The sequence below is a fragment of the Nesoenas mayeri genome (assembly GCF_963082525.1).
Source record: "Nesoenas mayeri genome assembly, chromosome: 2".
NCBI classification, from domain to species: Eukaryota; Metazoa; Chordata; class Aves; order Columbiformes; family Columbidae; genus Nesoenas; species Nesoenas mayeri.
The window spans coordinates 18,408,249-18,422,688 of NC_137543.1; the positions used below are offsets into that span (position 1 = coordinate 18,408,249).

Sequence of the window (14,440 nt, forward strand, 5' to 3'; positions counted from 1 at the left end):
TACTGATTTGATATTAATTCTTATCAGCAATTGATAGCCACTTCAGAAGAAAAAACATTATTTTCATATATTCTGTACGATTAAACACAAAACCTCTCCATCTAGCCAGATATTAATAAGCAACACAAAACCGCCAAATTGTAAAATTAGCATTTGCTTTATAAGTTAAATTAAAGTCTTCTCATTATCATGTTATTTTCAATTGTTTTTCATAATTTGAAGACAAAAAACCTGTTAAATCCGTGTTGAGTTTGAATATATTTAATTCCAGTAGAATATGGATTTGTTGTGTACTTAAATTTCTATTGGAAAGTGGATGGTGGAGTACCAGCAAAACAGAAAAAAAAAAATAAAATATATATATATATATATATAAATTGTCAGCTATAAAGAGTAACCAATACTATAAGAATGTGAAGAACTTAAATACTTTCATTATCCACCAGAACTATCATAGCACTGAACACCAAACTTTCGTGGCAGCAACCTTTCCATCTGGCTCTAGCAAACTTTTGGAAATGCATTCAAACTTGTAGACTTTGTGCAGTGGAACTCAAAAATATTTTCCTCATCTTAAAATGAGATATGAATCCTGTTTTTTAGAGAGGAGTTGGTGAGGAAGGTTGTTGTATATAAAAGGAGAACAGTTTCCTTCTTTGGAAGATCTTTTTCATAGGTAATGAGATATAAAGAATTTATTTATCAATGATGCAACAGCTGTGTCTATTCATGCCACTTATAATCTACTCAAAAATCTTCCAGTGTTATCTACTTTAACATTCACTAAAGAGAGAGTGTTTTGCTTAGAAGGACTGACACGTTTATAAAAGGGAAAGAAAAGATCTTTCATAATGAAGGGGTTAGGGCATACCTGTCACTGATTATACTTTCATTATCCACCAGAACTATCATAGCACTGAACACCAAACTTTCGTGGCAGCAACCTTTCCATCTGGCTCTAGCAAACTTTTGGAAATGCATTCAAACTTGTAGACTTTGTGCAGTGGAACTCAAAAATATTTTCCTCATCTTAAAATGAGATATGAATCCTGTTTTTTAGAGAGGAGTTGGTGAGGAAGGTTGTTGTATATAAAAGGAGAACAGTTTCCTTCTTTGGAAGATCTTTTTCATAGGTAATGAGATATAAAGAATTTATTTATCAATGATGCAACAGCTGTGTCTATTCATGCCACTTATAATCTACTCAAAAATCTTCCAGTGTTATCTACTTTAACATTCACTAAAGAGAGAGTGTTTTGCTTAGAAGGACTGACACGTTTATAAAAGGGAAAGAAAAGATCTTTCATAATGAAGGGGTTAGGGCATACCTGTCACTGATTCTAACCAGACCATTCTTTTTCCTGCATGATCAAGACCTTATTTCAAAGATGGCAAACTGCATGCTTCTTTAGGAGGTGATGTCACAAAGCAGGCTCCATAAAAATGCCCTAGCTTTGCAATTTTCACGTTTTTCTTATATTGCTTTTCCTCCAGTTCAGAGTTGATGGAGGTTTGTACATATGTTGTTATGATATATTTTTACCACATAATCAATGCTTTCCACTTTTGCAGGATTTGTCTCAAGAAAAGCAGAACATTTATATAGCCGTGAGAAAGGCAATATCAACTGATTAGCTTTCAATTACATGAAGCTGCCAGAAACAGTTTGAGAGCTTAATTTTACCTCCTGACCACCTGTCTTACCTACATAAAAAAATTTGCTTAGCAGATAAATGAGATTCCTCTGCTTTGGCAGTTACATTTTTTGAAACTCCATTGAAACTGATACGATTATAGTGAAATGTATTATACAGTACACCTCAGTATATTTTTAAATTTATTTTTAAGGAAAAAAAAAAAAGTAAATGAGAACCTGAAACCCCTTTATACTTGTTATAATTTGATGCTTTAGGTATGAAGTAAAAAAAAAAAAAAAAAAAGCTATTTATCATTCACTCTAAACTTTTACATTTTTGATATCAAGTTAGAATCCAGATTCTTTTGTTAAATTCTTTTGAGTCATATTTAACCTTACAGCTTTATAAGGTAAGTGAAGCATCTCACAATATGGAAAAGAGAAATAATACTAATGAGTATTCTCATTTTGCTCATATTTAGAGCTAAGTAGGTCGGAGGAGAGGCAGAGAGAACTTTCAACACTCCAGATGGCTCTCTGGACTCAAGGGACATGCTTTACAATGTATAGAATTGGTCTTGTAAAGACTATAATTCAAAGAACATAGAAAAGCTTTTTTTCTTCTATGATAATTTGTGTCAGTAATACTTGATCACTTCCACAAAGAAAATTATTAGATAAATAACATGGATAGAATGAGAGTGAAACTGATACAGGGGTCTAAAGTCCCCTAAATTCTTGCTGCAATTAATATGAATATTTTCACTGAATAGTACAATCTCAACAGAAGAGGATAGAGTACCATTTCTATACCCATTCTGAATAACTTGGCATAACTTAAGGCACATGGATGGCCCATGTAGAGGAAGGAGTTATGGGCCTTGTTTTAAAGTGTAGCCTTTTAAATAAAATGTTGTCAAAAATAAATTCTCCATTCCGAATTCAAAAGAAAATGAAGGCCATGGCCCAATTACATTGGAAGGGCAACCATCTGGAATGGCTTTAAGCATTTTTTGAAAATGTCTGGCACATCAAGACCCATAGGAAATCTTTGTTGAGGAACACTGATGTTCTGAGTCTGGTCAGGCTTCAGCATGAACTGGCTGATTAATTGTTCAGACTGTCAAAACTTGCTTTCATGGGAATGTGCAAAACTGGGAAATATGAGCGTCCATAGACCCTGAAAGTCAATAACTGATTATTTTGGAGTGGGATAAAAGCTGAGCAGAGGCTTTCAGTATCATAGAGGATCAGTTTTCCAAAATCTGTTCAGTGAATAAAGCTGATATTTTTGTGATTGTACCTTTATGCCCCAAATATTTTTTATGACCTAGTCCTATGTACATTAGGCATGACTTGCATTTGGTTGAAATAATGATTTAAAATGACCTTGAGCCTCTCTAATGGATGTGGGAAGTGAACCAACTCATTGGCTTCATTATTTTATGAACACATGCCAAGATTATCCAGGCTAATATGCTAAGCTATTTGGCATTTCATGGTGGATGTTAAGAACAGGATGTAATTAACATATGCAGATGCAATATTGCTATGACAGAGATGATGAATAATGATTTATCTTAGCTTCACCAGCTATAGTTAATTTTAAATTTTTGGTAGCAAGCAACAATAGTTTACAGAAAAACAAAATCCATCTGATGGGAAATCACATTTATGACTGAGTGTAAAAACCTTGTTCCCACTAGAAGAAATAATTTATGGATCACTAAAAAATTTTGCTATGTTTCATATTAGTATGTTGTTTAATCCTTGGAAATATTTGAATCCAGGCTTCAAAACATCTCTATCTGAAAGACATATCTAACAATCTCAAATATTGTTATGAACTGTCTATGATTTATTCTGTTTTTCCTGGTAACAAAAGATCAGTATTCAGAATATTCATATGTACTGTTTGTCTTTTGTTTAAAAGAAAACCAAAAAGTCCTGGGATTGCTCACGGAACAATTCCATACCGTGATATTTAAGAGCAACAGAAACATTCTTACTTAAGATTGCAACAAGAAATCTTCATTCCTAGTCTTATGTACACAATTACATACTATAGCCATGGTGGTTTAGTGATTAAAGACCATACTAAAATCCATATGCATATGAATTATGAGGAAGGAGAGATGATCTTGAACTACATGTCCACTCCTCTGTCATATGACCTGGAGGACAATACACATCAGCTGGGAAAAGGGGTTCCTGCAGGCCCATTATAAAATCATAGAATCATTTCGGTCGGAAGAGACACTCAGGATCATTAAGTCCAACCATAACCTAACCTAACTCTAGCACTAAACCATGTCCCTAAGAACTTCTGAAATGTCTGAGGAAGTACCTGTTCTTTGTGGTAAATCCTACTTTTCTGTATAAGTGTTTTGTTTCTTTATATCTGCATTAACATTCTCACAGCTATTTGAAATAGCTCAGATCAGGTTTATATCTGGAAAGTTTTAGGATGGATAACTGCATGTAATCTTACTATGTATTATTTTGTAATACCTTAAATATTGACAGCTTTTTCATCGATCATTCAATATTGATTATTTAGTCAGAGGCTTTATAGGTCTCATTTTTATGAACTCTTTACATAGTGAATCTCTGATTCTTCTGTGGCTATTTCATACCAGCGTGATCTTTTGAAATCATGACTTTACTCAGCCAGTTGTTTACATGATAACTCATAGTCAGACTAAGTACTATTGCAAATTGCAAGAAAAAAAAAAAAAAAAGAAAAGTATGATTTTTGTCATTGTTGACAATAGTATACAGAATTGAAAATGTTCTTGTCATAGAAGAAGGTAAAAGATTAAGGTATATTAGGGTAAAATAATTTCTTGACTATTTTCATTTAGGATAGGTAGGTAAAGATGAGGTTTAATTTCTACGCAATCTAATTTATATTTCTGAAAAATGCTCAAGTATGTTAAAAGAACAAATACAACTGGCTTGTGAAGGTCAATTTCATACATGTAAGAATCAAAGCTTCTGTTTATAGTATTTTGAATGTGAAGATTTTGATCAAAGCAGCTGGAACTTTCATCAATATTTTTTGTCCTATTGTGCATTTTCAGTGTAGAAATGTAGAATGTTTGATAATATTCCCAAATCTTCAACTATCATATTTAAGTAATTGAAAAGCATGTTTTTAAAAGGCACAAACCAGTTGTTAGAAGCCTAACATTCATTAACTTCTATCTGTGATATTTAATATTTTCATATTTATTAAAAAAGAAACCAAACAAAATATATTTGTAGACAAAAAAAGCTTGTTTATAATAGAGCAGATCAAATGCACATCTAACTGAGATTCATGTCAGACATTATTACGGGAATACTGTAGATGAATAGTAGTAGTTGTATTTTGGATTGGCTACAGTTACTGCTTTTTCTGTTTGTTATACGTAAGTACCTTTTAATTATTTCTTGTGTTTTATGTGCCTGTTATTGGAAAGAGGCTTGTTCTTCAATATGATAAATTTGCTTCAAAATAATGCATCTGTGGCAGAGAATTAAGTCTTCAGTAAAGACATTGTTTTCATACTTTGGAGGTGACATAATTGAATGAGATAGCAGAAGAGAAGCAGAGATACAATGAAGATACAAAGCCAGGATTGCATATAATCACTAAAGAAGAATTCTTGTAGAATCTGAAATTAATTTTCAGACGTTGAATGTCTATCTTTCACATGTTAGGAAAGGGCCTCCAACAGAAAATGAGGATGACAGGACTTTAAATGTTTGGTACTTAAGATATAAAGAGTGGCATGAAGACATTGAGAGAGTTACTGTGTATTGGAAAGCAAAGACCTAACTTTGTTGGTATTCCACTAAGGTAGTAAAAGTACTAAAGGTATTAAAACACATGGAAAAGGTGGCATAGGTGATGCTGCATTTGTAGTCATCCATTTATCTCTTCTTGAAGCATAACACTTTCATTTAAAATAAATTTATCCCTACTAATTTTACTTTTAAATTATGAATAGCTAAATGATATTACAGAATGAGATTCATTCATTGTCATGGACATATGAACAGGATGTGCCACCTGCTCTTGGATTTTCAGTATCTAAGGGTGGTTCTGAATAGATTTCTTCACTGCCTACTTCAGAAACCTTTCTTAAATGAGCATTCATACAAGGTATAACTGTTATTTTTCTTATGTTGTGCACATCTATCATGCAATGTTATGCTTGCACAATATCTTTGAGTAGGTGAAGTATTCAACTTCATTACATTTACACCGTAAAACAAGAAGACAAGACTGAGGCTTTTACTTTAAAACTACTCAATCATTCCCTTAGATATTTATAAATGAAATCTGTAAAATCAGTAGTGGAAAAAAAAAAAAAAAAAGCCATAGCCCCCTGGAGTGGTTGTATTTATGGTACTGTGCAATGTAACTAGTTACTCTATTGAGTTTGCATAACTTTGTATTTAAATTTGTGAAGAATGAAATGACACGAGAGGCAAGATCAAGTGTGTAGAGAGGGAAAATTTTTCCTTTAAAATAATAAAAATTATTAAAAAAAAGGCTGAAATATCTAACACTAGAAAGTTAGTCGATGCCAGAACTGAGGTGATCATGTGTTTGTAACATCTTCAACTGTGATCTTATATACTACTGTGACTGGGGCATCATGTTTTTTTGTTTTGATCAAGTGTTAAAGATTAACTTATGTGTGAAGTAACCATATGAAGGGCCACTATTTAATCTGTTTCAAGGTTTGAATGGGTGTAACGAATGAGTCAGGCAATTGCAGAAGGCACAGAGTGTTCTTGCAGGTAATGACTCTGAACATTACTGTAAATGAGAATGTGTTTATCTGTGTTTAATAATTCGATAGCAATGTTCAGTTTAACCATTAAGCAGCATGATTCATTTAATGTTGTCATATGTTGCCTTCTTACAAAGCATTTATCATTTTCTTTCTGCCCAGAATATGACATGTATTTTATAGAATCACATAAACCTGAGTAATTAGCAGTAGAAATGAAATCAAGTAGGATTCTGACTTCGCATATAGAAAATGCTACTCAAATGCTGCAGACTCTGAAAAGTTAGTTCTTAAGACTAGACTTGAAAATGTAATTGAGGGATTTCTGAAGAAAATATAAAGTATTGTATTTTATGGTGACTGAAATATCTTCTGAATAATAAATTTTTGTTTTCCAAGCTTCCACTGCCTATTTTTTCAAATGTATGCCCAATGCTTTATCATTCCGAGCTTTCCTCCCAATACAACCAGTGGAGAGAGACAGATTTCTTAAAAGATCACCAAAAGAGATTCATATAACTTGTTAGGAAGATGTATTTTTCTGTTTGCATCTGGACTATGTGAACAGGATTTACTGTGCTTGCATGTTCAGCAGGGCATGACTTAGAGCAGCAAGACAGGAATACTAGATACTGTGAAATATTTGAATATGCTGTGTGGAAGAAATACTACTTGAGATTGAAGCCTACAACAAACTATTTTGGAGGGGTTGAAGGGTTACTTTTGTGTGTGTGTAAAAATCTAGTAGCTAGAATATACCTGAGGAAGTAAAAGTATAGGCATCTAGGTCTGAGTATACCTTAACCTCTAAATCTTACACCACAGATACTTTTCTGCATGAACACATGACTCTTCCTCCATGGAAAGGAGACTTTGAACACCAAGAACTATCAAGTCAAAAAGCCAAGAAGATAAAAACTAGCTTGCACCTAGTGGATTTGGCAGTAGCTGAATAGAGATTTGTCTGTCAGTGTATACTTGGAGATAGTGGGTTTATTTTTCCCACAAAACCCCACAGTTTTTGGAAAATGTGAATTGGTTCTTCTCTTCATCTCAGAGAAAGTTTAAAAATGTTACTAGAGTGAACTACAAAGTTTAATAATTCTAGAAAGCTTAAAAACCAATTAAAAATAGACACATAGATATACCCACAACAAGCATTGCTTTGAATGTCTGACATTTTGTACATACATTTGGAATTAATAAAATAACTTTACAATGTCCATTGAATAATAAGTGCTGGATGTAATTTTTCCAAGCTTTCCTTTAAGAAGTACTAGTGTAATGTAATGATAAATAAAACATAAGAAATGAAGAATAGTAGTTAATTACAATAACCTTATGAAAATCAGCTGCCAGAGAATCCTAGTTTCCAAGGTATTTAAGGAATTAGTTAAATAGAGTGGACCATAAAACCAGGTAATTCATCTTCTGTCAAACTAATTTTGCTGCCAATTTTTAGAAGCCTAGTTTAATGAAGGAGATTTTAGAAAGAAGGAGAAACAGTTTAAGCTATGTAAATGTTGATTTTTTTTTTTTTTGGTTTAATTTTTTTGTGACTACAAAAAATGTATCTGCAACCAAGCATGTATATCTAAGCCACAATTTCAAACATATCTGCTTATATGCAACTGTTAGTTTGAATAAGCAAGGAAAGCAGGGAGCTTTATTATTATTGAGAATAATGTGTAATGATAATATACGTAAATTAACTGACAAATGGGGTCTAATTTTTATTTTTTTTTTTCATTTAGAATATTAAACACTGATGCTTGTTTGAGTGTTTGATACTTGGGTGAGTGCCACGAGGATGGGGCCAGGCTCTTCTCGGTGGCAAACAATGATAGGACAAGGGGTAATTGGATCAAGCTGGAACACAAGAGGTTCCACTTAAATTTGAGAAAAAACTTCTCCTCAGTGAGGGTGACTGACACTGGAACAGGCTGCCCAGGGAGGTTGTGGAGTCTCCTTCTCTGGAGACATTCAAAACCCGCCTGGACATGTTCCTGTGCGACCTCACCTACGCGTTCCTGCTCCAGCAGGGGGATCGGACTAGATGATCTTTTGAGGTCCCTTCTAATCCCAAACATACTGTGATACTGTGATTTGAATATGTAAATTTTCCAGAAGAGTGAAAAATGTTATTATTCCTCAAAAAAAAAAAAAGCTATCCTGTGTTTTCAGGTGGAGAGACAGCTTTTTAAGTAATGTTTAAATAAATATATGCTTGCTTCTGTATTAAATATAGACATCCCAGGTACCTATTTTTCTTTGAAGTTTTTTTTAGAATAAACAACATGGCTGCAAGATATTCTGCTCTTAAAAGGGAAAAAAAAAATCACTACCACTTATTCATGCAGATAAGCAAATATTTATTTTCCAATGCCTGTGAGACACTGAAGTAGGACAGGATTATGTAGTATCAGTCAGTAATCAAGGTAAGTCAATTAATTAATAACTAGAGCTAAAGAAACTAATCCAGTCATCTGCACTGGCCATACCTGATAAATATGCATGTTTCTAAATTAACCTTGGGCAGCAGTCTGATCATCCTCATTCTTCTCTAATTAGACTACAGTAACCCATTCAACTGGAAGAAGATTTATTTGGTGAGATATGTTGGTGGTTACATGTATAAAACTCAAATTTAATTCTTTGCACAAGTTTTGCCACTTCACATTGACTGTCACAATGGGGACTAGGGGAGGATTCTGTGAAATAGAAAAACCTACAATTAAAAGGCCACATTGTTTTAAAAAAGGAATTCAGTTTTATTTTCCTCTTGGCTGGGCTACATATAGCAGTTAGATGACATACTGTATGAATGATCACAAGATCACAGAATCACAGTCACAGATTGGTTGAGGATGGAAGTGATCTCTGGAGATCATCTAGACCAGCTCATGTGCTAAAGCAGGTTCGCCCAGAGTAGATCACACAGGAATATGTCCAGGAGGGTTTTTAATGTCTCTAGGGAAAGAGACTACACAGCCTCTCTGGGTGGCCTGTTCCAGTGCTCTGCCACCATCAAAGTAAAGCTTCTCCTCACATTAAGATGGAACCTCCTACGCTTCAGTCTGTGCGTGTTGTCCCTGATCCTGTTGTTGGGCATCACTGATAAGAGTCTGGTCCCATCCTCTTGACACCCACCCTTGAGATATTTATAGGCATTGATAAGATCTCCTCTCAGCCTTCCCTTCTCCAGGTTATGGACTGCGAACTGGCTGAAGGGAAGAAGCCAGAGAGTCACAGTCAATAGGGCAGAGTCTAGTTGGAAGCCTGTATCTAGTGGAGTGCCTCAAGGGCCAGTACTGGGGCTGGTATTACTCAATATATTAATCAGTTATTTAGATGAGGGATTAGAGTGTACTATCAGCAAGTTTGCTGATGAGACCAAGCTGGGAGAAGTGGCTGACATGCCAGAAGGCTGTGCTGCCATCCAGCGGGACCTGGACAGGCTAGAGAGTTGGGCGGGGCAAATTTAATGAAATATAACAAGGGAAAGCGTAGAATATTGCGTCTAGGTAGGAACAACCCCAGGTTCCACTATAAGTTGGGGAATGACCTATTAGAGAGCAGCATAGGAGAAAGGGACCTGGGGGTCCTGGTGGACAAAAGGATGACCATGAGCCAGCACTGTGCCCTTGTGGCCAGGAAGGCCAATGGCATCCTGGGGTGTGTTAGAAGGGGGGTGGTTAGTAGGTCGAGAGAGGTTCTCCTTCCCTCCTACTCTGCCCTGGTGAGACCACACCTGGAATATTGTGTCCAGTTCTGGGCCCTTCAGTTCAAGAAGGACAAAGAACAGCTGGAGATAGACTAGCACAGGGCAACAAAGATGATTAAGGGAGTGGAGCATCTCCCTTATGAGGAAAAGGCTGAGGGAGCTGGGTCTCTTTAGCTTGGAGAAGAGGAGACTGAGGGGTGACCTTATTAATGTTTACAAATATATAAAGGGTGAGTGTCACGAGGATGGAGCCAGGCTCTTCTCGGTGACAACCAATGGTAGCACAGGGGCTAATGGATTCAAACTGGAACACAAGAGGTTCCACTTAAATTTTTGAAGAAACTTCTTCTCAGTAAGAGTGACAGAACACTGGAACAGGCTGCCCAGGAGGGTTGTGGAGTCTCCTGCTCTGGAGACATCAAAACCCACCTGGACACCTTCCTGTGTAGCCTCATCTAAGTGTTCCTGCTCCGGCAGGGGGATTGGACTAGATGATCTCTTGAGGTCCCTTCCAATCCCTAACATTCTGTGATTCTGTGAACAGATTCAGCTCTCTCAGTCTCTCCTCATAAGAAAGATGCTTCAGACCCCTAATCATCTTCGTAGACCTCCACTGTACTCCCTCCACTAATTTCTCGTCCTTTTTAAACTGGGGAGCCTGAAACTGAATGCAGTTCTCCAGATGCAACCTTACCAGGGCAGAGTAGAGGGGGGTGGGTAACCTCTCTCAGCTTGCTGGTCACGCTTTTCCCAGTAGATCCCAGGATATCACTGGCCTTCTTGGCTTCAAGGACACACTGCTGACTCATGGTCAACCTGTTGTCAGCCAGAACTCCCAGGTCCTTCTCTACAATGCTCCTTTCTAGCAGGTCAGCTGCTGACCTGTAGTGGTTATTCCTCCCCAGGTACAGGACCCTACACTTGCCTTTGTTGAATTTCATCAGATTCTTCTCTGTCCAATCCTCCAGCCTGTCCAGGTCTCACTGGATAGCAGCACAGCCTTCTGGTGCATCAGCCCTTCCTCCCAGCTTGGTATGGTACCACCCTTGCTGGGGATGCACTCAGTCTCTTCATCCAGGTCATTGATGAATAGGTTGAATAGGACTGGATCAAACACTGACCACTGGGGAACCCCACTAACTATGGCCTCCAACCATCCAGCTCTGCCATCCAGCCAGCTCTCAATCCATCTCATAGTGTACTCATGCAACCCCAGACTTCCTGAGCTTACCTATGCGAATGTTATGAGAGACAGTGACAAAAGCCTTGCTGAAGTCAAGGTAGACAACATCCACTGCTCTCCCCTCATCTACCCAGTCAGCCATACCATCATAGAAGGCTATCAAGTTAGTCAAACATGATTTCCCCTTGATGAATCCATGTTGACTAGCCTGATAAAGTCATTGGCCAAATTAGAGGACAGACGCCTCTTTTAAGATCTCATGGTTCTTGATGTTTCACTCAGAAGCTGCATGCATAACTGCTTGTTTTTTTGTCTTTTTGGGTTTTTTTTCTGATGTCACACTCTCTTGAAGGAACAGTAGCTTCCAAACCAAAACTTTATTTCTAGATTTTAGGCATTCACTGGAACCTTTTTATTGTATATGGGGTTTTATATACTGAAGAGTAGCTGCTGTCTGCTAACAGAAGTTAATATAATGCATCACAAATTTATCTAACACACATTTGTGTACTCCAGCTAATGCAGAAGTTGTTTTGTTGTTATGAATTTAGGCTACATTTCCTTCCCTATTATACTGCACTCCGTTTAGTATTTTTCTATTGTTTTGATAATCAATTACTAAATTGATAGTTTAAAGCTTTACTTATGTAGAACACTAGGAAATACACTTGTTTGGTTCATGGGTTAATTTTTAGTTAAAGATATATTCAGATATTAAGTTATATTTAGAGTTACAATTGAGAGCACATATAAGTAACTGAAGGTCAGAGAACATTATAGTGATGTTTTAATTACCCTCAGTTCAAATATTAGTGATTCAGCTAACATCTTTTTATTTCAACATTAAAAGTACCAAGTGACTAGAGAAACAGCTGGCCTAAAACAGAGCAGATTTTCTCATAGAGACTAAATGTGACAATAATGTGCTCAGGATGTATCCAAAGTGCCTTTAATGCACTCAAATTGGACAACTTGGGAGCAAAGGAAGAGAGAAAACCTAAAAGTAATTATTGATTTTTTTTATGGGGAACTATATCGAACTCAAGAAGCTCATTGAAATGAATTTGAAGACAACAGTGAAAATTATTTACTGGTGACCTGGAAGTCATGTAGAAATACCAATTCAGAGTCTCACTACTCAGAAGCAAAACTAAAAGTATCACTAAAAGAGGTGGTGAAACAACATACTCAAATAATTTAATATAAATTAAAATAAGTACGCCAGGAAAATTAAATAATATTCAAGTAAAGTTAGTAGAAAGTGTGGCCAATGAGGTTTTGAGAAAAAAATTTACAACATGTGAACCAAATCTAACCTCTAGAACACTTTTTCAGAAATCAGAAAATTAGGAAACCTATTGAAGTGTCAAGCAAAGTTCAAGGTGAAAAATATATTTAAAGAAAATGTAATTGCAGACAAGCTAAGTAAATCATGATGTTATGTTTGTTATGAGGTTATGTTATGTCATTATGTTACATTTCATTGCGTTACAATATGTTGTTATGTTACTGAGGTTACCAGAGACATCGTGCATGAGAACCATTCCTTTGGCTCTAAGGAACTTTGTCAAAATGGAAGCAGTTAGAGAATAGATGTTAAAGAAAATCAATAAACAGAAACATAGCAAGGTGTTAGGGTGAGACAGTCTTTTCTGTGTAGCTCTGAAAGAGCCTAGATATGAAGTGTTTGAAGTACAAATGTTGACCTAAAGGTTTAGTTATGGAAGATGGTGAATGTGTCAAGAAACTTCCACGATGAACAATTGGCCAATTTCCACAGTAAGAAATTTGTTAGAGTTTAGAAAAAAGAACAGAGATGTATGGTTAACATTTTGAAGTAAAATGAATATAACTTTTGAAGAGGAATGTGGAGCTTAATGGGAAGTCTAAGAGCTCAACAAGCCTATGAATGAAATTAACAACGGTTGATACAGTATCATTAATTTTTTTAAAACTTTTGAAATATTTCCAAAATGAAAGGTTATATTTTAAGGGAAATGCCATACAATGTGTTAGGATTAATATTAGATTACAAGGTAAGAATTGGAAGTTGTTGGTGTGATGGTAGGTTTTATGTTATTTAATTTTAAAAAAAATGCAATAAAGGAAGCTTACCACAAAGATCCCAGGCATATTTGTGTTGGGAACTGTGCCATCCAATACAACTTCACATAAAATTGAGATGACAAAATTCACAGATATCACAAAATTTTACTACATAATCAAAACTAGAGTCAACTGCACAAAGATTAATCCTCAATACTGTGTGACTGAGGATTAAAATGTGCATCCATTTCACTTTTGTTAACTGCAGGAATAACTCTAAGTATAAGTATGTGATGATAGTCAATTAACTTTGACTAGTAAGGAAAATTACCTTTGCAGATTAGCAAAATTCTAGCAGGATTATACTTAAAGATTTTTTTTTTCTCCTCATAGAGCATCTTAGCTCACGAGACATATTCTGATGAGTTAGTGTTAACACTAGAACAAATAAATATAGCATGAAAGTAGTGTTTGCTTCTTGTCTTCAGATATAGGAGAGTTTATTTGTCAGAGCTCAGAGTTCAAGGAAAAACAAAATTTATATTCTCAAATGGAATCCTTAGTACAAGAAAAAAGAGTCTTAGATTGCTGAGAAGTGCAATTAAAAATACCTTAAAATAGCTTAAACAAAGTGCCTTAAATCTATCTTTTTGTTGCTGAGAAATAAGTCTGTACCTTATGCCTTCTTCAACTCAGTGATTTGAAATGCAGCAAGTAAGATTCCCTGAGTTGCTGATTATGTTCACATGTTGATTCACAAGTGAACAACATGTGAAGCTCTTCCAGACACACAAAAATAAGCAACCTTGTTTTGTTTTTGTCTTATAGCATCCCTAGGGATTGAGGATTGCCTCAATTAACAAAATTCAAAGTTTATTAGAAATCTTAGCAAAAAAAGCTGTTATCTTCTTCAGAAAGTAGATAGTTATTTTTTGTGTGTGTGTATCAGTTTGATACTTCAATAGACTTATCAAAGATACTTATAATTAAATATTTAACTGTGCACAGTTTAACTTCCATAGGCTAGGCCTGGGCATGTTCAGAAGTGAAGGCTATTAGCTAAA

General features: G+C 35.5%; 1 protein-coding gene across 3 annotated transcripts in view; it reads left to right on the top strand.

Annotated features, from left to right (window-relative positions):
• Positions 1-14,440, top strand: part of CSMD3 (CUB and Sushi multiple domains 3) — a gene marked incomplete at its 5' end in the record, with an annotated part of 620,447 nt that overhangs the window by 457,255 nt on the left and 148,752 nt on the right. The window lies entirely within an intron of this gene.